Source organism: Coloeus monedula, assembly GCF_965178545.1.
Source record: "Coloeus monedula genome assembly, chromosome: 4".
In the NCBI taxonomy this organism is placed as follows: domain Eukaryota; kingdom Metazoa; phylum Chordata; class Aves; order Passeriformes; family Corvidae; genus Coloeus; species Coloeus monedula.
Window position 1 is genome coordinate 56319885 of NC_138784.1, and position 25687 is coordinate 56345571.

The 25687-nt window shown below is 41.9% G+C and overlaps 1 protein-coding gene across 1 annotated transcript in view; it reads left to right on the top strand.

The window, feature by feature from the left end:
• Positions 1-1973: 1973 nt before the first annotated feature.
• PLXNB2 (plexin B2) overlaps positions 1974-25687 on the top strand; it is a 242723-nt gene continuing 219009 nt past the window's right edge. Inside the window, exon 1 of the mRNA XM_082281111.1 lies at positions 1974-2033. The gene's annotated coding sequence lies outside the window, so the exon portion shown is untranslated. The remainder of the gene's footprint in view (positions 2034-25687) is intronic.

A 25687-nucleotide genomic window follows, 5' to 3' on the forward strand; every position in this document is an offset into this window, starting at 1 on the left:
TGCAGTTGTGGTTATGATGTGTGCACATCTCCCGTATGGGTGTAAGTTACAAATCTAAAAAAACAACTAAAGTGGGTGACTTTGAGGATATTTTTTTTCCCCCACATATGTCAAATGGCAATGGTTTTGTCTGAAAGGCCTTTTACACAGGTAGGAAGTGTCTTTGCGAGTGCTTTTAAAAAGTTTTTCAAGAGTCAGTAACTCTGCAGCCACGAAGCTGGCTTCATGACTTGGATTATGCATGTGCTGTGTGGTCCAGGTGTTGTCACCTTCTGCCTACCCAAGCTGTTGAGATGAAAAACCAAAAGACTTCATTTGCCTTGGCAATCCTGAGTGCTAAGTGGTGGAATGAGTTTATGTATTAGTAGATTGGATAAAACTCCAGAGAGGTGACGTCTCTGTTTATTAACAGATGGCTTCTTGGTTTGACATTTAACTGGGGGAAGATCTGGAAGCATTTCACAGTCCATTGTGCGTTTAATTTGTTGTTCAGTAGCATTGATGAAAATGGAGGGCAATATCCTTGTGGGGTTTTTTAAATTATTTGATTGAGGGGTTTTTCTTTGGTTTGGGGTTTTGTCTGGTGTTTTTTGAGGTTGTCATCTAGAGTTTAGGATCAGCAGAGCTGTCAATTCCCACAATTCTTTGAACATCTCACTTGGCTATTGCTCATGAGCCAAACAAATTCTTGGACTAAAGTATACCTTATCTTGAAAATTCCAAGAAAAAAAGAATTGATCTTTAAGAATGTTGTTCCTATTTGGTTTTGCTGTTTCAGAACTGCATCTTGTTTCAACAAGAGCCTTCTATGCTTTTGAATTGCATCTGTTCATCCCTTTTAAGTTTTCCTGTGGCTGTATTAAGGACTTTTTGTTGCTGGTAATTTTTTTTCCCTTAAAGATGATCAAGTAAGCTGTCAGTTGTCTGGGTGGCTTATCAGAAGGACTGAATCTTTAAATCTGATTATACATAACGCTTTTTACCCCCCCCCCCCCTTGTTTTTGCAGCTCCACACTGCCTGTTCTATAATTTTCAACATCTATTTTTGAGCATCAGCCATGGAACTGGGCACAGTATTTCAGTGTTGCTCTTTACTGATGCATGCCCCATGCTACTCCATTCAGTATTTCCATTCACTCTCATGTCTTGAGCCCAGGAGCCACATTAGCCCTTCCAATAACAACAGAAGCTCTGAATTTGATTCTTGGCTGTGAGGCTGTGTTGACCTCACCCATTTTGCTTTTCTTGCTTCAGAGGTCATGGTCCTCTGATTTGCAAACCTTACCTGCAAGCCCTTGTTACTGAATATATATTTCTGCATGCCGACATGTTAAGATTGTTTTGGCTGGAATGAGTACAACTTGACAAGTAATTGTGTTAACTCTGTGATTTGCTTTCTGTTTTATTTCTCATGCTACTAAACCATGTAGTCTGTTAATTTTACCATCAAGGACTTGCTTATTTCCAGGTAGCTAATAAAACACTTAGGTAATGTAAAGCATAATTCCAGTAATTTTGAACTGCAAAAGAAGCATTACAGTTGCATGGTGAATGTTACTCACTAATGACAGCTTTTTTGAGATTTTTAAGTTAACTAATTTTTATGTATTTGTCCTATATGTTTTGATATCCTGTTTTAAAAATCCCAATGATTTGATATTTGTTGCTTATGTCACATCTTTAAGCCTTCAATTGCTGTATGTGATACAAAATCAATAGATTTCACCATCCTTCTTCTTACCCCTTTTGCATTTATAAAGATGAAAATGAGGGACTTTCTACAACGTCTTGAGATGCCAGCTCCAAAACAATTCCTTGCTTAGGATGCCCATAGACCCCCTGAGCAAGCTTGTTATGTTTGATTGTGCATATTGCCTAGTTCCTTGTCTTATGTGTTCTCTGAAGCATCTGTTCTGTGTCTCTCTTCCAGCAGGAGCAAGTACACGTCAAAAGGCACTTCATCCCGGCCGCTATTTGCACAGGAGCCTGAGCCCCAAGAAGTCCGTTTCACTAGCAACACTTGTGCTGCTCAGGTGGGCTAAGAACTCATTTAGATTGAGGGTTTTGTTTGAACCTCCATTTCTTCTTCCAAAGTGTTGTGCTGCTTGCTTGAGAAGGAGGAGTTTCTTGTATAGAGCCTTGCAGTGCAGTTGGTTTGGCGTACCGAGACGAGAGATAAATGTTTGGGATAAATGTGCTTTAGGGTTTAGGTTGAAATATTACAGCCTCAAATTTAGTGTAATAATCTGACATGAAAATGTACTCACTTTTTGTAATTGTCCTGGATACTGTCTAATTCAATAGTGATTTTTACGTGTAGTTTTGTATCTCCTGGACCTGTAGTGTAAAAGGGCATTAAGCAACTTGTGGGCGTGAATCATCTCCAGGTTATCTTAGCTATCAAAACATAGTATCTCAATTGCTCAGAGTAACACTTTCCACTTCACTTTTGCAATCTGTGTTGCTTGTTGGCACTGTTCAAATTTAAATGCCGATTTACTTTTCCCAGTTGTAGCAATTAGTTATTCTCTTTTAATTTTGATCCTAATGCCTGTAAAATGAGTAAATGTAAACAGCATTCTTGAAACTAAACTCTTCATTCTGTTTTCTCCTACTGATAATTTGAAGAGGCAGACTGTGTTTTCTGTTGTCTGTGGCTTAATTAATCTACTTGAATTATACTTGAACAGGAACTCTGATACCAGAAGAGGGTTTAGCAACCTTGGAAGTTAGGAGCTTATGAATGAGGCAGCACTGAAGAGTTACTTTTTGTTATTACTTATCTTGTTGGAAAAAGAAGGTATTTGTAAACTCGTGGCCAGAAATGGTTACATACTTGCTTCCTTTTCCTCCCTCTCAGAGACTTTTCTATTTTCTCAGACCTTTCCTCCATGATAACTTGGCATGGATAGACAGGTCTCTGTCCCAAACTGAGATGTTCCAACACCATGCTAATAATTCAGTGGCATCAGTGAGATGAAACTGGCATATTTACTGGAATACCAGAAGTCTGGGCTGCTTTGTGTGTAGGTTTGGTGTCCAGAGTGCCATCTATGCAATCCACTGTGTGCACTGGGGTCCCGTAGGTTTCTTGACTAGGGACTTCAGCATGGTGGTTTTGTTTCTGTCTTGAGCAAGTTATTTAATTCCTCTGTGATTTTGTGGTGTGTTTTGTTTTGTTTGGGAGGTGGTGGTGGTTGTTGTTGTTGTTATTTTTTTTCCATTGCTTTGCTTTGGTGAATTTTGGGAAATCTGTAGATGAAAAGTACAATTTGGTGGTATTTTTGTCATGTATAAGTAGGGCAAGTAAATGCTGCAGCATTCCTTCTTGACCAGAAAGGGTGGGGACCTGCTAATTCTCTTAAGTTATCGCATGTTGCCACCCCAAAAGCCCCTATGCAAAAGCAGACCTTGCAGCCCCAGATTTCCTGGCTTGAACAAAGACTCCTACAAAGCGTTTTCACATCGTGCTCTCTGTATCCATGAGATGACTTGGCACAGGAGGGAGCATTTTTGTTCCAAGTGGGTTAGCAGCATGCACAGACCATCATTCAGTGATATAAAATCTTCAGTGGCAGCTCTGCTGTAAGTAGTTCCTGCCATCACTGGCCAGTACCTGCTTGGTTGTTCTACCATGACTATTTTGTGGAGCTGTGCTGTGGACTGGACAGGAGAGCGTTAGACTGTATTTTATGTAGTTGTTACATGGCTTTGAAAAAAAGTATTTAGAAGTTTTCCTTCATCTCTGCTGTGTTTCACAGCATGGCCCTGCAAACACATCATAATTTGCAATATTGGACTGAGAAACTGGAAGGCAACCCTCACACCCTGCCCCATAAAAAAAGAAAAAAAGAGGATTCAAATCCTGCTTAAAGTAATTTTGTTGCCAAGTTCTTTGTGTTATCAAGCCCCGCCTGTGTCTGTAGTTCTCTTCCCTTCCTGCCGGTCCCATCCTGGGTGGCCCTATTAGTCAGGGAAGAGGAGGCTTTTGCAAGCAGAGTTAGGGTGTTGAGTTTGTACTTTCAATAGCGGCCGTGCTCTTGTGTAGCTGTTCTTTCATTTGGAATAATATGAGATAGCTTTAAACTAAATACAGCCCTTTTACATAGATCTGGCTAGTGCCTTTATTCTCTCTGGGTGCTCTAAATATTGTGTCCATGTGCACTTTATGAGGGAGCTTTTTTGGTATCTGTTGGTTTTCTTTCTCAGCTGATGACCTACAGTGCACTGCTAGCACTCTCCTGCAGCATTAACCATGCACAGAGTCGCTTCCTTTTCCCTCTTACCTCAGTTTAAAAGACTTTGCTCTTGAATCTTGTAAACGGGGTGATAATTTCAAAGCAAACAACTTCCAGTCCTTTCTTGCCAACTTCTGCCCACAAGGTATGCAAAGTAAACAGAGCAGTTAGGAAATTAGTTATGTGCTTTCCCTCCTACTGCAAGGCATCCCAGGATGGTTCCTAGCCCTTTAAGTAATGAATAAAGGGAGAGATGTTGAACTGGTATGCCCAAGTTGCATTTTAATGTATGGAGCCATTGCACAGATCATTCATATTTTACAAGCTTTAGGAAAACCTTGTAAAATGTTAGGCTTTAAAAAATCTCTACTATTCATATATTGAACATAAAAGGGTTTTATTTCTTGCAGCAAAGAAAGAAAACCAAAATACTTAGGATGGGCTAAAAAAATACAGACAATTTTCTTCACATGTAAAAAAATAACTTTGAAGCAGACTTTACCTAAATACAAGGAAGACTCTTACCTCTGATAGGTTTTTTGAGGGAGCTTAGAAAATTTTCCAGTGCCACCATGATGTTTATAGGTTTGATTTGGAAACTGAGAGTGTGAATGCTGTAATGGTGGGTATGCAGCAGTTACAGGGTACAATACCTATAACAGGATATGCAGATGCCATTTTGGTGTATTTATTAAAAAGAGACAAGTCTAGGCAGCTATTAAAAAATGGGACTTTGAAAAAGTTGACAAATAAATGGTTAATGTTTAATATATTTAGCTCCAGCCTAGGTATTGAACAATCTTTACTAATTGAGCTGTAGGAAAATTTGTTAAATGTGAAAACTAGACTTAAGGTTATCGACTGTGAGGTTTAGCTACAAGGTAATGGTGGGGCTGTAAAGGGGAAAAACCATTATGTGGTCTCCTCCAAATGAGATAGGGCATGTCCCGAGAGTACAAGGCCTGCAGGAATTCAAATCAACAGTCGAGTTTTAATCTGAGGCCATGAGTACAAACACAACTTCAATTTTATGCTCATGCATGTGGCAGCACAAGCAGGAAGCTGGAGCTCTCCTGGTCCCAAAAGAATATCCTTCATTATCAATTTTACTCCCTTGGCATTCCTCAAAGGTCAGTATTGTAGTAACCCATAGTGGTGCTCCTTCACACATTTCTATCCACTTCATAAAAATAACACTATGCATGGAGTGTACTCTACTCCTTTTCAGAAACAGGATCTTGGTTAAAAAAATTATGTAAAATTGAATGTATTATATACAATATATATAATGTATTTTATAGTTACAGTCAATGGTTTTTAAAGGAAAGTATGCTCTGTCCTATGGAAACTTTCTCTTCATGTTTCTCAGCTGAAGGTTATGAAATTTGCTGAAGATGAGGGTTTTTTTCATAGAAATTCCTTGAGTTCCATAAATGTTAATTCAAAACACCTGAAAGAATGTAATATATCTGTCTTCTGGAGTATTTCATTTGTACTTGTGCCAAAAGCAGAGCAACAAACTCAGCTGCATGGGCCCAGTTTGGCTGTATTTGTAGTCCCTAGAATATATAAGAAGATTTTTTTTTAATATGGATTTAATGCTAAGCTCTTATATTTACTGGAGGAAGAGGAAATATTACAATTTGAGTAAATTTTTTTTAGTAATTTATATATATTAGCCACAAGGTAAGGATAATATGTTCCTGGAATAATTTCTTTTTAAATAGCTGTGATTCAATGCAGCATGAACTCAAACATCCCAAATGACACATTTTGCTCTTTAGTGCAAATAAACCTTACCTCAATTGACATATAGATTTATTTTCCTGAGTGAAATTATGAATACCCTCTTTACAAACCAAAGAGGGAGAAGGTGTTGAATTAGCTTTTGCTTCATGTAGCCCCTTTAAAGCAGCCATTGCTTTATAAGATTTGATTCAGCATCTGCGTTTTACCTGTGAATCCTTAATGAGGTTAAAGCTGTCCAGGTAATACAATTACAAATGTGGTGCAAACTGTACCAAAGCCAGGAGATTGTCAGACCAGAAGCTTTGTGTATGAACTACAAATCATCAGAGTAACCTTCTCTTCATTACATACCCATTCCCATTCTCTGCCCATCTCCTGCGGAAGAAAAGGCAACAGTAGTCAGTGGGAGAGACTGTACCTGCCTGGCTCTACTTGGTGCAAAGATCAGCACACAAGATAGGACTCCAGATTTTTTAGTTTTTGTCATTGTATGGCTGTTTGAATGGCTTTCCTCTTGCTCCGTGGACAGACAGAAGGCATTGTCTTATCTACGTCTCTGTTGCTGTAACAATAGCCTTGCTTTTTCTTCAGACTGTGCATGTTAAGTACAGCGGGGATAGTACAGTTTCCATCTTTTTGTCTGGAGAAACCTGGCAACAGATTGCTGAGTGATGGTAAGGTTGACTAGTGGGAGCAGTCCTTGTAGTAGATTCATATTATTTGGCTGTTTGAAGAGGAGATAAAAAAACTTGGTGTCGTCTAAATTAGGTTTTATCTTTGTGGTGTGACGCTGCACATGTGAAAGTTTGAGAATGCTGGAATATTTTTCTTGTTTCTAACTTTAGCTATAAATATCTATGGCCTACTTAAATAAGAATAACCTGTGTACTTCAAAATGAATAGCAGACTACAATAAAATCAGATTGCTTTCTTCAAGTAAGCGGTTGTGAAACACAAAACATTCAGAAAAGATGAATTAACTGAAGGTGTGGAGATGGAGTACACTGAACCTCAAGCTACCTGCAGGGCACTCTTGAGAGAGAAATTGACTTTTTACTCTGTGAAGATGGCGGAAGCATCATGCTGACTCATCTTCCCACTTGGGAGTTGTTCTTCAGTGGAGAGGTCTATCATTAGATGTCTTTCAGGAAATGAGGTGGCTACCATTTTACAGGAGAGCAAAGTGAAAGATGGGTCTATTACTTACTTGCCCAGGAACAGAACTGCAGATTTATTCCCCAGGCCTGCATATCCAGGAGTAAAAATCATGTGTCCAAATTACTTTGTTCAGAGACCCTCCAGGGTCTCCTTCTGCAGAGTGACCCTCACATGGTATTTTGGATCTATTTTGTACATAAATTGTATAAATTCAACTAATAAGATCACACATGTTATACAGAGTGCATATTTACGCAAGAAAATTGAACTGTGAATCTGTACTACTGGGTACAGTTAAAATAAAGTATTACCACATCAGTCATGAGCAGAGACATGTGAAGGAAATCCTTTGCTAGCATTCCTAGGGAATGCTGCAAATGCTTCACTGTTCCTGGAGTGCAAAATCATTCCTCCGTCCTAAAGAGCATCCTAATGCTTTTAATATTGACCTGGAGATTAAAAAAGCCCCAACAACTAAGTGTACAGCTTGAATCCTATTACTGTATTGAATAGCTATTAATATGGCTGCTGTGGGAGATGGGGCAGGAAAGGAAGCATGGCTGCCTAGAGCTGCAAACATAATAGCTTCTGAAGTTTTAAAATGCTCCTGCCCCCTCCCACATGCATGCTACCTGCCATCCTATGTTTGTATTTTATATGTTGATTTGGGGAAAGATTTAATTTGACACTACAGCACAGCTTGAGGAACTGGCTGTATAGAATATTAATATCTGATCTTATTTCATTAATATCAATTTCAGGCCTGCATTCCAGAGGGGTTAATATTAAGCTGGTTTTAATCACAGCAATATTTTCCAGATTCCTAGACAAAATGCACCAGCTGGTTTGCACTAAATTTTACAGTGCAGGAGACAAGAACCAGGTGTCCTCACGGGAAGAGAATGTGGCTGTGTAAGTCCTGGAAGCATGGGGAGGTTTCAAGCACTGGGCAGGATGTCTTGCTTTCACAGTGAGGTCTGGGAAGGGCAGTGCTGAAAACCAGAGGGACATCTAGTCTTGGCTGTGCTCTCACCTTGGTTTCTGATGTTGCTGCTCACCTCAGGCTCTTTGCTCTGATCCCACCTTAGCTCTCTTTTTGACTTATGTTTCTCTCTTATTGCGAGTGACAAGCTTTCAGGAAGGCTGTGTTTCTGGGCTGGCTTGTGCCTGTCCACTCCACTCCCTCCATCCCATCTAAAGAAGAAATGGTTGTGCAACCACTTGCTGGAAGTTGGAGGATACGTTGCAATGCCTGATCTCCTGTGAAACTACCAAATGAGGTCATTAGACAGTATTTTTTTTTTTTTATTACACAATTCATGTATGGAGCCCTGGAAGAAGTGAATCAACCATAGCTTCCTTTTTTTCTCCACTTTTTTCCACCACATAAAATGGCATAATTAAATAGCAGCTATATTGTTTTACAAATGCCTCTATGCGTGAAATTAGCGTGCTTCCAAATAAAGCCCTAAAACTGAAAGACTCTGCAGTGCTTTTTGCAGTAAGTTAGGCCTGTGACATTCTATCCTCTGCGAAATATTCCTGCATAGAATCTAGTTATCCAGTTCATCAACATGCATAATTTCTTCCACTACTCCTAGCTTTGAGTCAAGATTGGATTTTGTGAAGATGTCTGCAGAGGAGTTTTATATATGGAGCCATATGAAAAGAAAAGGTTAAAAATTGTTGTTGCAGCAGCAGCCGTGAAAAGCTATAGCATAAATGTTCACTGCTTTAAAATATGAAAAAAAATGGTGTCTTTTAAATATCAAAGGGATTAGTATTAATCCAGCACTTGTGATTTTCTTAAATCATGTTATTTGCATAATAATACTCACCACCTGCTGTATCTTCAAAGCGCTTTTCAGACATTAACTAATTGATCTTTGTAACACTCCTGTGATGTAAAGACCTGTTATTATCCCCAGTCTGCAGATGTGGAAACCAAGACCCAGAGTAGTTGAAGGAACTTGTTGGGCACAAGGCTGAGACAGTGACATCGAGGGTGTCATGTCTCTATTGTCCTGTCTTCTGGGAGTTCGGAGTTTCCACTTGCAGCACTTCCAGGGGCAGCCACAATTTCTTCTTGCCTGCCTTTAGGAACTAAAAAGGAACCATTATTTTTTTGTGTCTTTGGAGGTATATTGTTGGGGGAGGTTTGTTTGTTTTGATTTTGAGGGTGTTCTGCTATATGATTTTGCTTTTGTTTTTTCTTGCCCTGTAGTCTAAGACAGATAAGACACAAAAGCTTCTTATAACTTCTTATTGTCTGTGTGCACCTAAGCGTATATTGAGAGCTTTTAAGCACTTTTTTCTTTGTTCAGGACTCAGTATGGTCTTCCTAAACCACACAAAGTTCCATCTCAATATGAGAAAGAAGAATATAAAGAACTTTACATAGAGGGTGGCAGAGCACTGGAACAGGCTGCCCAGGGGGGCTGTGGAGTCTCCCTCTCAGGAAACATTCAAAATCCCCCTGGATGTGTTCATGTGTAACCAGCTTCTGGTGGCCCTGCCTTGGCAGGGATTCAACTAGATGATTTCCAGAGGTCCCTTCCAACCCTAACAATTCTCTGATTCTGTGAATTCCTATCGGTAGTTTTTTGGTCAAACTCACCCCTGCTTGTCAGAGTAAGAAATTATTAACACAAGAAGTGACAGGGTGAGTTGCTTATCATTATAAAATTTAAATACCTATTTCCATCTTGTGCTGGCAGTGAGCAGCTGTGCCCGGGTGCCTGCCAGAAGAGCAGCTGGTGTCCGCAATCAAGGGTTACTCCAGCAGTGGAAGGCTGGGGTGGTTCTGCCATCAGGATGGCAGCATGCTTCCAATATCTGCCTCATGGTGTTCCTTCACCATGTGTGTGGGGAGGCCATGGGTGTGTGTTGTTCCAGCCCTCAGTTGTGTGGGTGATGTGCAGGTGACACGTGGGTTCCCCCAACCTCCACCACTGCTTGCTTTGGAGCAGAGCTTAGTAAAATGTCATGTGGGCCTTGGTAAGTGTTGTGTAGCTGGAGCAAAAATGAGGCAGAAATGGAGGACAGACAGGTATCACACACCTCAGTCAAAAAAGAGATATTAAAAGCTCTTTCATGGGTAATAATCTGAGGAAGAGTTTAAAATGGGATATTAAAAGATGTATTACAGTCCCTTTAGTCTGGCAGTGTCACTTCAAAACTTAGTGCAAGGGTTTAACATTATAGTGAATGCATTTGTTTTTACAGATGTTTCAGCAGCATTATCTCTAAGTAGGAAAGTAAATCTTGGTGATGGAGCACTTGGAGCCCATCAGTGCAGGTTCAGACCAAACTGTAGGAAAAGCCTGTGTCACGTCAGCTTCCAGGAGATAACCCATGATTTCCCAAGTGCAGTGTCTATGCCCTCACAAGGGCTGCAGTGGTGACAAAGGAGCAGATTACTTCAACGAGTTAGGGACATGGCTGTATGTATTTGTTTTAGTTATTTGGCGAAACGGGGCGGGGGGAGGTGAGGAGGATGAGCACAAATCGCTCTGAATTCTATTGTACTCCAGCTGGGACGGATGGGCTGTAATCTCTCTTTAGGGCACAAATTACAGGGTTTCCAGACCTTCACATGCTTGTGGATTGTTGGCTTCTTTTCACTCCCTGGAACACCATTTTCGTACACCTCTGTTGATTCTGGACAAAACGGGGTCCAGCTTCAGGTGACTGTGTTGCTTGTCCCATGAGGTCCTCCCTCCATGATTTGTGTCATTTTCAGGTGAAAAGGGTGAAACTGAAGAGTCTCTTGTGAAATACTGATCCTAGAGGGAAGGGCAGCTTAGGAGAGGGAGGAGAGTGGGCAAAGCTCAGGTCGTGCTTCAAGTGATGCTTGGTGGCAGCAGAAGCACTCCAGTGTTGATTATTCTGCTAATCATGGAGAGCAGTTGGATAAAAGGTAGATCATTTAGCAGGGCTGGAAGCATGGGGCAGGGCACAGGGGCTGACATGAGCAGGCTGGGGCCTGAGGTTGAATTCAGCTTGTGGGAGGAATTGTGTCATCCCAGTGTGTTCCTCTGGCAGCCTTGCACCACTTTGGAGAAGGGTTTGGCTGTGGTGTGCCCAATGCTCCCAGCAGCTGGAGTGGTGTCACATGGGCTCCTTCCCTGACAGAGGACAGGGCAGGCCTCACTCCCATGTGAGTCAGCAGCATGAGAGTCTTAAGGGGAAGTTGCCATGCACACAACTATATCAGACTTTTTTTTTTTTGTGGCCAAGGGCAGCAGCTTGTACAGTGACCTCTGTCACAGCTCTTGTGCTTGGGCAGTGTTGCTGGGGCTGGTGGCAAAGAAGAGGTTGAGCTTCCCTACATCTTGCTTGGCAAGTGCTTTTTGGCCATGGGGTCATGTCAGCATTACAACGTGGACAGTGATGCCCTGGCTTCTAAAACATCAGATGGAGGTATGCCCTCTATCTCTATGAATTTTCTTTGGTTTTGATCTGAAACTACTGGAAGGTGGGGGTTTGTTGTACTGTTGATGGTATACGTACCAAAAGGAGTCTGTAGAACACTTCTTACTGTAACATACTTCTTGTAATCAGGGCAAAAACTTTTTAAACACAAATCTATCATGTTTCTCTCCCTCTCCCTGAAAGTAATCAAAGGAATAAAAATATTGTTGGCACTCAAGCTTATGTTTCAGACTTGGGATTCATTTTTTTAAGCTCGATGTTTATGAAGGATGCAGGGCTGTCTGCAGCATTGAATGACATCCTGCTTAGGTCCAGCTGGAGTTTCTCCATAGGATCTCATCAGAGGGCCTCAATTCTGGACTGCAGACAGCATCAAATGCAATTTATTCTTGACCCTTGGATCAGTCAGTTGTTTTTAGGGTTTTTTGTTGTTGCTGTTGTTGGTTGGTTGGTTTTATTCTGAATATCTACTCTGTTATGGGACTGAGCTGATAGCTTCCTGGGAAACCTGGGCAGCTATCAAATAACGTTAGTTTTGATCTCTTTTCTGCCAGACTCTGCTGTAATATCAACCCATGGGAGAGATCTCAGCAAACTCAGTTTATTTAAATGAACATTAAAAATAATGGAAAATAGATTTGAGGAGGGATCTTGAAGAAGCCGTATACAGATAGTCCATGCTCTGTCATAAGGCAGAGAATCACCTGTAATTAAGCCATTCATTGAACTTCCTCTTCTAAAGGAAAAGACTTGGTAGCTGTCATTCCTCTGCTCAACTGTTATTACTGTGCAGTTTTTCCCGATGTTTATCCTGCAACTCCTGGATGCTATTTAAGTCTCTTGTCTTTAATAGACATGGTGAATAGTTCATTCCCTTTCTCTGTGACTAATTTCTCCCTAGTTGTGTACTCAGTGAAAGCTAAATCATTTGCCAATAATTCTTGGGTCCTTGAAACAGCAAGAAAGCAAGCTTTTAAACTGTTAGAGCTCTCTTAAGAAATAACACTATTTTGGCAACTTATACTGCCTTGAACTCGTTTGTGAGCTGACTATAGACAATACAACTGGGTAGGTTTGTTTAGTAAACTTTTTAAAACCTCTCACCTTTTAAAACCCAGCTGTTTCCAGACTGGGTTTATAAATGGGGTTCTGTGCCTCTTGTTTAATTTTGCTGTGAACAGAACTGCTAGTGTCTTCATTCAAGGGCCTGCCTTGCTTTGTACCGGCTGATTTACAATACAATGTGTAAATGTAGTAGCAGTCTGGAACAAAGGAGAGCCTGTTTATCCAAACAAATTTGAGGGTGAGGGTGAAGAGGTAAATTGCAGCCTGTTCACTGAACTGCAGCTTGAAAGCAGAACGAAACGACCGCGGAGGGGAAACGTGACAGGCAAATGATTCTCGGGGGATTTGGCCCAGGGTCCCTGTAATTTTAGGGCAGTGCTGACCCAAGGAGCCAAAGCGAGCTGTCGGGGTGCCCAGGTGCTTCCTGGTGCTTTGGAGGAGCTTCACGGGCAATTAAAGACTTCTTGTAGATGGCTTTTGTGCTCTGCTCAGAGCAGTTGTTCTGTAGCCAGTTGTGCAGAGTCCAATGTAACCTCTTGGCAGGTGTTGCCGTGGTTCCCCAGTCCACAGTGCCTTAGCTGATTGCTTCTACTTGTCCTGAACGGAAGCCAGCAAACACATTTCTTGGATTTAAGTATTCTGGGTGGTTTAGCCTTATTGTTAAGCTTGAGTATTTCGGCTATAACAGCTAAGTCTATTAGCAAAGAGATTAAATTGTGAAGAAGTTATATTGCCTTGTACAGACATGAAAAATAAATTGTTAGAAATAGGCTTCCATCCAAGGCATGATCACTCCTGCAAAACAAATTGGACAGAAATACTGTGGTGCTTTTCTGTGCCTTGCATGCTTGCTCTTTGCACTTCCTGTAAATGAGTTTGCTACCTAATTATGAAAAAGGTTAAGGAGGATCTCCTATTCAAACTGTATTGATAGTGCTTCCTAATGTTGGTTGCAATAGCGGCCTGGTTTGCTCAAAATCTATTTTTTTCTGCTTCTGCTACCATGTAACATCTTGAAAGGGTGATTTGCAGAGCAAGGAAGGCTGGGACCTGAATAAGGAGAGCTCTTCTTTAACTCAGCTCATCAGCTTCTTGGCTCAGTCACATCCTGCGTGCTGTGTAGTATTCACTGTTGTACCAAGAAACATGAAGTTCCATCTGTCCTTTGTTTTCCTGCCCATTAAGTACAAAATTCATTTTGGTTTTGCAGAGCTTTCCTCTAAACTTTTCCTGAGTTATAAATTATGGCTTTTCTGAAATCTTCAGCCTTGCCTGTGGGAAGAACACTTTAATTTGGTTTAACAGTAGATGACTAATCTAGCTACAGATAGTGATTTTTCAGTTTAGCTGTAGTCAGCTTCTTGCTCCAACTGTTCCACTAAAATTTCAGAGGTGGCAATCAATTGCCAGCCAGCCTTGTTTATCCTCCCTTTGGCTTTTCTTGTTCTCTTCTTAGTCTATGACACTGAAAAGTATCATCTTATAAAACGTGTACTGCATTCCTGTTAATGGTTTTCAACACAATTTTGTTAAGTCAGGTTGCTGACCTGTTTTTGCTCTGTTCAGTCATCACCTAGAATTTTCTCACACATACTCAAATATTTCATGCTTGCTACTTCAAAACAGATGAACAGTATCTCTTCAGGAATATATTTTAACTTCTCATATCTGTTTTGGTTCTTTCCACTGTAAAATGGAAAGAACTGAGTCAGTATTAGTTAAACTAGCTTATCTTATTCTCCATATATGTGAATATGAAGCCAGGCTGAAAGCTCTCATTTGGCGTGCAGGTCCACTCACAGCCATTTTATAGGTGCCCAGACTCAGAACACATCCTTTCAACATCAATCAGATCTGTTTTTCAGGTGGGTGAATGGATGGGACAGAGAAATGTGTCTGCAAGCACAGGGGTAGGTGTGCCAAGGCCGGCAGGGAAGCTCCTGATTCAGGGCATGGAGCACTTCTTAGGGCATTTGGGTGAGTGAAGAGGGGTACCCTGATAATGTGGAAGCTGCTGCCCCACAAGGTACTGGCAGGTCAGCAGATGGGATGCAGTACTCTTGAGATGCTTGTTTTAGTTTCTCTAGTTTGTAAGGTTAATTTCCTCTTGAGTATGCAAGAGAGGGAGGCTCAGTCTTCAGGGACTAAAGCTGCCTGAAGGAGTGGGGGGGTTGTTTCGTTTTGGTTTGTTTTAAGGGACTAAGTGTGGTATGCACTGTTCCTTGATGGGAGGACAGAAACTTCTTCACAGCTCTTGTTTTAAAAGCTATGGGTCAGCCCATAAATGTTATTAATTTCATGTGGAGTGGCTAAACTTCCTGCTGACTTAGGTAATGTACCCACTGAGCTTGGATAAAAGGTTAGAGTTGGCAATTACAGAAAAATCTTTTTCCATTAAGCTTTTGTAAGCTTAACCAAGCCACTGTCAATAATTACTCTTTTTTCCCTGCTATTGTGGACTGACTCTAATCCAGACTTGGTTTATTTAATTTTTTTATTGCTTGAATGTGCACACTCAAAATTCATGGAGAATATCAAGCTACATTGAGTACACACTGAGCATTTGCATTTGCTGGATGTACCTGGTGTGTTAAGCAGTGAGTAGATTTACAGTATGTTTGTAAGTGGTCATAATTGGGCTGTAAAAGTGCATGCTCTTGCACTTTTAATTCTCCATTTGTCTCTTAAGTTGAACAAGGCATCTTGCAGAGTGGCATTGGGCTGGAGGAAGGGGTACCAGGAGGGCTAGAAATAGCAGCTGTTTGTTTATGCCAGAATTTTTATTCTCTCTCTTCCTTCTCCCTTTCCTAGGGATAGTCTTATGTATTCCACCCACTCTCATTCCCTTCTGGTGAATGTGTGTGGATGTGCTCCAGGACCATATGTGCTCGGAGATAGATACTTCAAAGGAAATTCTAGATTGCCTAGAGAAGCTGTTTGAGTTTAGACGAGGCCTGAATTTGCCGACTGCTACAGCATTTCTTTTGAAGAACCACATGGCAGTGCTGCTGTTTCTTTCCTTCAGCCCCTTTACACACTGATGGATACGGTTAGCCCCCAAAGCAAGTGAGCTGCTGATAGGTGTACTCTGTATGAACTTAAACAAGCTGAATTTCACTTCAAGGCATCAGCTCAGCCAGGCTTTTTGGTGGCTAGCTGACATGCTTTAGATTTCATGACGTATTTGCCCAGCAGTGAAGATAATATGAGGTTGTTTCTTTTTTTCCCCCTCCATTCACAGTGATTTCTTCAAAGAAGATTTTACCAGGTGGTTTTCTGGACAGGTAGGAACTTGTCCCAGCTGATTCCGGAACGTTGTCTTACCAAGTCATTATTTCTAGGTACTGGGGATTCTGGTTGCAGACCAAAAGGACCTTGTCTGTGTCTGCTCTTCTGTGACTATTCTTGGTTAGATGCCTACTTTCTGTTTGACAAACCTCAGCAGATTCTTGATGGCTTCCATACAGATTGTGTGGTATTCAACTGAATATGCTAAACATATTCATTGGGGAATGTGGGGCATCTGGTGCAGATTTTGGCATCCTTTTCCTTCCAAAAAACAGAATTGCACAATAGCTGCTCCATTCCAGCAGCAGCAGCTTTTGAACCTGCACTGTATTCAAGTTAAGTGTTTGCCAGGAGTTGTCCATTGCGTTTTCCAATATGAAACATTGACATTACATATGAAGGCATTTATTTTAAAAAGTCCATTTTTATGGGTATTTGGTCCACTACTCTTGAAGAATGAGTGACTGTACCTGGCAGATGATTCAGTGGATTTTTATATAGCATCTTTCGCTCTTTATGTGCTCTAATCCATGGTGCTGATCTTAATTTATTTGTTTCTGTAGACACAAGTTTCATATCCCAGACAGGCTGATCCTGTTTGTAGCTAGCTGGAGGTAAGGGAAGGAAAACAGTTTGATTTTTCACAGGTGTTTCCATGCAGTCATGCATTTCCTTCTCCAGAATTCACTCTTTGGTCAGCCATGAAATGCAGCATGTGAGGGTGTGTATGGAAACTGTCAGCTAAAAAACCACTCTCTGAATGTAGGGAATTGGTTGTATTAGGGATGAGCAGTCTTGCTTGCTCGCATCCTAAGCCAGCAGCATGAAATTGCTTTTAGATACTTGAAAACAGCAAAAGAAAATTGCTTCTCCTCCTCCCCCTGCCTTTGGAAGAGCATGTTCTTGTTAGCTGGGCTGCTTGTAAAGGTGCAACTGTCTTAGTTATCCCTAAGATGGTCTGTTGGTGTGCTGGGATGGCTTCTCGCCTCCCCAGCCACATATTTGTTTCCCTATTATTCGCAGCTGGTGGAGTGTTTGTGTTCACGGGATCATTTGTTTACAAATGATATCGTTTCTCCTGAGACTACATCTTCTGATGATGATCAATGGCTCAGTTACTTTTAATAAAGCTGAGGCAGTCAGACACAGGAATTCTTTTGAAGTTGTTGAGGCCTCATCTGAGTCATATAATACCTTAAATGAAAACAGAGCAAATAGGAAATGTAGAAAGGAATGACAGGTGTTGGCAGGAGGGATGTTTAGGAAGTTTATAGCTTTCACATCTTTCTTTTCTGCTCAGGGCAGATGATTGTTCTGCCTTTAGGCACAGACAAGCTGCAAATGAGAAGATGGTAGAGAAAAATGGGTAGCAGTGGCACGATGGGAGGTGTGTGATGGATCTGATTGAACAGATCTTCCCTTTCCAGCACAGGCAAAGCTCCTTGTTCTGGTGCACCAGGTTCAGCATTTAGTGCTGATGACCTTGGCCCTGGGAAGGTGGTCACAGGACAGGGCTGGCTGGAGGCCAGGGCTCAGCCGCTCAGTTTCCCACAAGGAAAGATCTCCTAGGACCGCCAGTAATGATTAGTTCTGAGATGCTCTGGCAGGCACTGAGTGGTTTTGGGGTGTGTTTGGAAGCTGATTCAGTAGTGTATAATAGATACTCTCATATGTTCCAATTGCCCCCAGCCTTCCTACCTGCGAGTGTCCATAGGACTATTTAAGCCATTTGCCAATTCAGGCTGCACATAGGCTTTAGTCAAACAAGTAAAGCAGTGGTGCTTTTCTGCAGACTTTATAAAAGGGCATCTTTGAATATTACATTTAACCTTTTCTTTCATAGGAATAGGTACATAAGGGTGAATGCTGATTGAGGATGTCCCTACTATTCACTTTCCAGTATTATGGAACTTAAAGACATTTATGGCATTTGTCTTCTAGATAAAATAGCTCCTCAGAGGTGCAAAAAAGTTTGGGTTTCAGGAAAAAACTGGAGCATAAAGTGTGTTGTCCTGGTAGTTTTTTTAACCCTGGACATTTGCTACCGTGCTGAAGAAGCCACAGACTCTTCTTTCCTCCCTCACCTTCCTATCCCATCGGCCTCCAAGCTTTTTGAACCAGCATATATCATCATCTCTTAACCTCTCTCACTTCTCTGCCATGCTGCTGCATGGATGAACAGTTGATGGGTGATGCTCTCTGGGCATGGCTGTGGCAGACTGCTTATTGTTTTGCTATCAACTGGGTGTCATTTCCCATGGCACCCACTACCTGACCATAGTCTGAGAGCCTCTGCCCTAGTCCTGTGGGACTTGCTCACTCTTATAGAACCACTGAAGGGCACTGTTGATTTTCCACCTTCATAAAGAGGTCTAACTGTGTGTAGGTAACCTAGTTTAGGTATTGGCTCATACTAACCACCACTGATGGTAACCTTGGGGGACAGATTGGTGTGGCCTTTATTTCCTGAGATCACAGAATCACAAAATGGTTGATATTTGGAACGGACCTCTGGAGGTCATCTGGTCCAGGTCATCTGCTCAAGTAGCTCCTCATAAAGCCAGATGTTCAGGACTATGTGTAGACAGTTTTCTAATATCTTCAAGAGTGGAGACTCTACAATTTTTCTGGGCAACCTGGGCCAGTGTTCGGTCATCGTCACAGAGAAGAAGCATCTCCTGATGTTCAGAAGGAAGCTCCTGTGTTTCAGTTTGTGCCCATTGCCTCTGGTCCTATCACTGGGCACTACTGTAAAGCAGCAGGCTCCATACTCTTTGCACTCACCCTTCAGCTATTTATATATATTGACAAGATTCCCTACGAGCTTTCTCTCCTCCAAGCTGAACAGTCGCTGCTCTGTCAGGTTCTCTGCACAGGAGAGTTGCTCCAGTCCCTCAAATGTATTTGTGGCTCTTTGTTGAACTCTCTCCAGTATGTTGATGTCTCTCTTGTACTCAGCCCAGAACTGGACATAGTAGTCCAGGTGTGGCCCCACCTCCACAAGCTACTGATAACACTCTGTCTAATGCAGCCCAAGACACCACAGACCTTCTTTGTACCAAGGGCATGTCTCTCACTCGTGCTGAACTTGGTGTACACCAGCATCCCCAGCTCCTTTTCTGCCAGTCTGCTTTCTAGCTGGATGGCCTTCAGCATATACTGATGCCTGGGGTTGTTCCCCATGGGTGCAGGACTTTGCACTTCCCATTGCTCATGAGGTTCCTGTTGGTCCATTTCTCCAGTCAGTCAAGGTCCCTCTGTATGGCAGCACGACTCTGGTGTACCAGCCACTCTTCTTGGTTGTGTGTCATCTGCAAGCTTGCTGTGAGTGCACTGCCCCATCAACATCCAGATGAGTGATGATGATGCTGAACAGGACTGGATCTATTACTGGCCTCTGGAGTACACCACTACTCACTGGCTTGAGCTGCTCTGATGATGGGTATGAGTTTTCTAGTGTCAGGGTCTGAGCAGCAGAGAGGTGGGATTAAAAAGTCCCTTGACTGGCTCCTGTTGGGATCCGAAGGAAGCTTGTGTGAGCAAGATGCAGACACACAGGGAGACATGGCAGTGTTTGCAAGAGATCTTGCCTGACAGGTGGGGAGGGGAGCTTTCAGAGGGAGATGTGTGGTAGGTTAAAGCCAATTTGTACAGTTTTATCACTAGTCTTGAAAATAGTTTATTGCCATCTTAAATCCCCAGCTTCTGGAGTCAAATGACTGAAGGAATGTAAGCATTTTCTTAACAGAATATTGATCTCCCTGTTCCTGGTATTAACTTGAGAAGGAAGAGAATTTAAATGCTTAAAAATGAAAGGTAAATAAAAACACACCTTATTTGCCACCAGTGGACCTGAGACCATCAATATGTCCAGGGCCCAGGTGGCTTTGCAGCCTGCATACCCAGGTGTCTGGGTGGCTCAGGTACTACGGGAGGGCATGCACCCCACGATGAAGGCTTGCTGCTGGCAGCGCATATGCGTTATGTTGAAACGTGTCGTGCTGGTTGGGCTACCTCCAAGAGACTTTAATACGCTCGTAGTCATCCCTTGTCTGCAAAAGTATCTTTCAGGCTGAGTGCTGTTCCCCTTTTTTTATGGGGAGGGGTGGAGTTTGGTGGTTTCCATCCTGCCCCTGGTTCCTTGTGCCTCTTTCTCATTCTCTGCAGCTGGTGGGTGCTGCTTCCTCCCCAACTGATTCAGCTTCTGGCAGGGCTGTGCTTTGTGCCAGACCTGTGAGATGTTTTGATTTGGGGGTGATTTGTTTGGGTTTTTTTAAAGAACACAGTGCTCTTTTGGAGGTTTTATTTTTAAATTCTATGTGTGAACGTGTACCCAGCTTGCCTGTGGTTAGGTAAGCAGCTGAATTAGCACAGGGAAAAGGTGTGGTAGCTCTCCTGTGCTGGCAGGGAGGCATAGGGGTGGTGGCAGTGGGGAGGAGGCAGCTCCCCAAACCAGCTTCGCCGCTGCCAGAGGGTTGGCAAGGTGCAGTGGCAACCTTCCCCAGGTGCTTCTGCACCTTCCATCCCTCTCCAAAGTTGCTGCCCACCTGCTAAAAGCTGGTAAAACAGAGTCCAAGGAACTCCTTGGGAGATGGTGAGACTTTTACTTCAGCTCCTTGATGACATGACTGAAGGCATAGCCCCATCTGCCATAAGTACCAACAGAGCCCGACCAGGCTGGAGGGGAGCTGGGGACATTTTCCCACTGAGCGACAGCAGTGCTGAGCCAGGTGTCCCTTGTCCACCTTGTTCACACTGTTAAATCACTCTAATTCTGTTTTAGTCCAAAACAAAGTGATCGAGATGGGGCTGTATCTACAAATACAAGTCTCCTCATGCAGAATGAGTCACAAGATCAGTGGAAATGGTTGTGTTGTAGTGGAGCTGGAGAGGAGCTGAGGCTGAAGGTCCTTGTACTCTGAATGAGCTCTTCAGTGTGCCTGTGCCTGAGTTCCTCTCCAGTAACCTCATTTTTTCCTGCTCTGGAGCTGGGTTTATCATAGCCATGGAAAGACATGGGCATTAGCTGCGCTGCAATTGCCTTGCTAAGGAGCTTCTACTTAGGTATTAGTTTTTCCTGGCTCACCTCTGTGAGGAATCCTGTCTAGCAGCCAAAGAGAGCCTAGCCCTTTGAAAAACCACCCATAATATCCTCTCGGAGCATCTGTTAGCTGTGTCCCAATTGGCTTGAAGGATCTGTGTACTCAGCGCTTGTGAGCAAAACCCATGTGAACCTGCCAGAATTATGCCCTTGGCTGTAAAAAGAAAAGGCACATGGAGTCCAATTACTGTCTCTAAGCAGTATAAAATAATGTTAAATAACTCCTGATTTTTAGATTTAATTAAAATGAAAGGCTGAATTGGCACAGCCACTTCTGAGTCCTCAGCGAGGGGTAGGAGTTTGCAGCAAAGTCTGAGAGAAACTTTGAAATTGTTCTAGTTATGCTGAAAGACAGAGATCCAAAAATATTTGGCCTTGCCCACTGTGCTGAACATGTTCCTGTTCATGCTTTTTGTTGCTTGTTCCCAAGTGACAATGACACATTCACTTAAATCATGGGGGAAAAAATAAGATTTTTAAAGCAGTTGATTATGAATCATACCAAAAACAACCCAACCACCCGGTACTGGGGACATAAGAAAAACGTAGTTCAGCATTTACAGTCATGAGAAAAAAAGAAGTTGGGAGAAGTAATGCACCCAAAGTAGCCTGCAAAGTCACTATGTATTAATACAACTTGACAAGAGTGATTTCTGTCACCATATCAAACCATGTATTTTTCAGTAATCTTCCTCTATTTGTACCAAGATTGTTTGGTCTGACTGACAGCTAGTTTGCTTGTTCATTCACGGGGTAATCTGTTTTGTCTTCTACATCTGTATAAAGCTGAATTGCAGCTTTATACAGATGTATATATAATAAAGCTAAATTGCAGGTAGGTTTTTTGTAGGGAGACAGAGTCTTTTCTGCTCATCTCTGTATGTGAAAAGTTGCAAGATGTGTTCAAGGGAGAAAAGAAAACCTGTGTTCTGCTGCGTTTCTGGAATATTGTTATAACACCTTTCTAATGAAGCTCTCATACTGTGGTGATGGAAGTCAGTCCCAGATGGGCTCTTGGCAAAAATTAATTTAAAGAATTCACACAGCTTCTTTAAAAATCTGTTTATTTGTGTTATGTGCTACTAATTTAGCTTCTTAAACCTGTTTTGTTTTTTTTTTCCTTCAAGATGGAAGAATTAACAATCATCTGAGTGTACTAACAATTTCCCTAGCTTTTTGAACCATATTTATTCTAAATATGAGGCTATAACTGCAGTACTTGTATTTTATGTTGATAGTGTTTAAATTATTGAAAGGAACTGCAAAGCTATATTCTGCTTGGACCTTTTGTTCCAGAAAAAAAAAAATTCTAAGCACTTGGGTTTCCTGAGTTACACTTTTTTTGAGAGGGACTGTAAAACCAATCCAGCCAGCCTTGGAAATCCTGACCTCTTTGCCAGGATGATCAACGTGATGTTGAGCAATGCTTGGGCGCAAGTGCATTTATGAAATGACATGATTGAAAGCAGCAAACCTATTTAATTATCTACCTGCAGATACACATGCTAAATTTCCACTGTTGCTGCATCACTTAACTATGGTCTAAAGTACAACTTCTTCCATGAATCTGGCAATATTTCATGGGGTACTTTTGTTTAAGCAAAGTTCCCTGGAGTCACATTATAAATAATTCCAGCTTTCAATTGAATTCCTATATTTCAAAAACTGTAGCGAAAGACAAGAACAATAAAGTGCATTGCTGCTCAAAAATCACATGATGAAAATAAAGCCATGTGGAAGGGGATGCCCTGTGTGTGTTTGGCTTTATGGATGGGCTTTTTTTCCATGGGAAGAAAATCATCTGAGTCATTGCTCTGGAAATATTTGGGATTGGCACAACTGCTGCAAACTACAGTACCATTCACCAAAGCAAGTAGTGGTAATGTGCTCAAATCCCACTCTGATCACTTCCTTAATCATTTTCTGATGGGCCTAAACTACAGCTGTCACCACCCTAGATGGAGGACAGATCCAGGTTTGCTGAAGTTAAGGGGAAAGCTTGTCTTTCCTCCTCTCCTTGTTAGAGTGGTGTGGGATCCCCAGTACTGGAAGTCCCTAATGCACATGGGAAATGATGCACCTGGGCTGACCAAGGTGTCACTGCAGACTGACTTACTCTGCACGAGGGCATCCCACCCCAGGGGGCTACGGGTGGCACCTGTATGCAGTAGATGAATAACAGAGCTCCTGCCTACACCCCTATCCTCCAGTCTGAGAGGGCTGACGACACGCATGTTATTAGGTGCCAAAATGAAGGGAAGCTTAGATGTCAGTTATTTAAATAGCGTGACTCATCCCTTATCCTTTTACCTTGTACTCCCTCTTTTCTCATGTCTTTGCTGCTCTTAGGCTACAACTGCTGTTGGTATCTTCAAGGCAGCCAGATTGCAGGGACTTGCCTTCACTGGACCAGACATGTCTCTTTGATAGTTGCCTGGTGCTTTTTGAAATGTCAGTTCTAAAAGGCTTCTCACAAAAAAAAAAAAATTCTGGTAACAAGGTAACAATGCGCTGGAGCTGGATGCTGTTCATGCAGAGCTCTAGAGGAATAAAAATAAGAAATTGTTCCTAGTTTGCTGTCTGCTTAAATAAACCAATACCAGTCTAGTGAGGGCTTCTGGGGGTCGTGTAGGGAGATTATCAGTAAATCTTGCTCCTGTATTACATAGTTTTGCAAAATCAGAATAGGAATAGAAGCAGTAGATAACAGAACTATAATGAACCAGAGAGGACACAGCATGTCTTCTGTAAAGGGAATTTGCTTCTTGTGATTCTGTGCAAGTTTTGGAGGGAAGCTACTATATGGATACAGCAGATCTAGCTGGTACTTTGTAGAAAGCTCTTAGAAAATAGAAGTACCAGCTATATTTCACAGAAACGTTTTCGAACTACAGTTATCAGGGAATGAAAGAAAAAGTGTTAAGTGATTAAAAATAGGAAACAAAGAAATGGAATACCTAATTAGCATCCTTGTTCCATAGCAGCTATTACTGGGATGAGTCCTTCAAAGATCTGTTCTGTTGTTGGAGCTGTTCAACATACTCAAAAATGATCTGATATTAAGTAGATGACAGAACTTGTAGAGAATGCCAAAATTATTTACAATAGTCTGACCTGAAGCTGCCTAAAATGACTTGCAGAGACTCTTTTAACACAAAGCTAGAAATAAGGGGAAATGAAATTCAGTGTCAAGGAATGCAAAATAATGCATGAAGGGGAAAGGAAATAATCCTCTTCTGCTGAGGGGCTAAAAAGCCCCAACGTACTATTGGAGGTGCAGTGGATAATACTTTGTAAATGTCAGTTCAATGTGCAGTGGTAGTCAGTAAAGTAAATAGAAAATAAGAAATACTGGGAGAGGAGTAGAGAGCAAAATCAGAATTATCCCTGTGATTTTATAGATCCATAAACTTTTGAATCTTAAATACCCTGGAGGGTTCTGCTCATTTTACCTGAAGGTTGGGGCACCTTTTCTTAGAAGAAAAACTCTTCATTTGAGGGTGAAAAAAGGCATGAGAGAGAAAACATAATGTAATTTAAAAGTACAGACTAGGAAAAATACAATTATCAGACAGCAGGCTTAAAGCCCTGTTCCCTCTTCTGCCCCTTCTCCTGTTCGAGGGAAAGCTAAATCATGGAATTGCTGCAGGAAGCTTTTAGATGCCAGTGATGTGGAGATTAGGCACATACACAGAAAATAAGACCTTTAGTAACTTTAAAGCCTTGATGCAACTTTCAGTTTAGAAAGTCCTGAAACTCATTTTTCTTAGGAATGTGGTAAGATATTTGGCATGAAAAATGAATGGTCTTCAGTGGCTGCTGCTGGCTACTGTTAAAATGTGGTTCATTTTCCCTGAGTGTCTTCAGCAAGACACCTAATTTCTAGCTCTGTACGTTTATTTACAGCAAACAATCATCAGGGGATGGGAAGAGGGGAGGCTGAGGTGATTCATGCGAGCCTGAGATAAGCACCTAAACTAGGGAAGCTGAATTGCCCCTGGGAGGGATCAGTCTCCTTGAAAACAGAAATAACCTAATGACTAGTTTGGGCTGCTCTGCAGAAAGTGAGATGAAGTCTGTTCTCAGGGAAGTGTGTGGGACTAGAGGATGTTTCCACTGTCTTATCAGGACAGCTCTCACATTTCTAAACAGCACAAAAAGCTGTGCATCAAAGTAGGTGGTACCAGGGGCCTTAATTCCAAATGGCTTAGCACAATCACAGTGGGTGTGTTGGGCTGTTTTTCAAGTGTCTTGAGCTCATTTAGCATTGGGTGGCAAGGGGTGGCTCTGGATGATCTTGGGTGTGAAGATGGGCTCCAGTTGAAATGCCCAGGTTCAGTAGTGTCATCTTCTTTTGCTTCCAGCCTTCTAAGGGAGATGGTGTTGTCTGATGAGGGGCTCAAGGGCTCAAAGAAATGGAAACAAATCCTGATGGAATAAGGAACAAACATATTTACAGATTAACATTTAAATATCTTCAATGAATGTAGTTACATTTCCTGAATCGCACCCTACATAGGGTTCACTTCAGTACATTCCAGTGGTTTCCAAGAGAATAAAATGTGATTAATTTCATAAAAAGTTGCTATCTTTAAACTACATGCAATAATAAATAGCTCTGCAGTTCTGTGCTGGGGGTTCCAGAGCCAAGCAC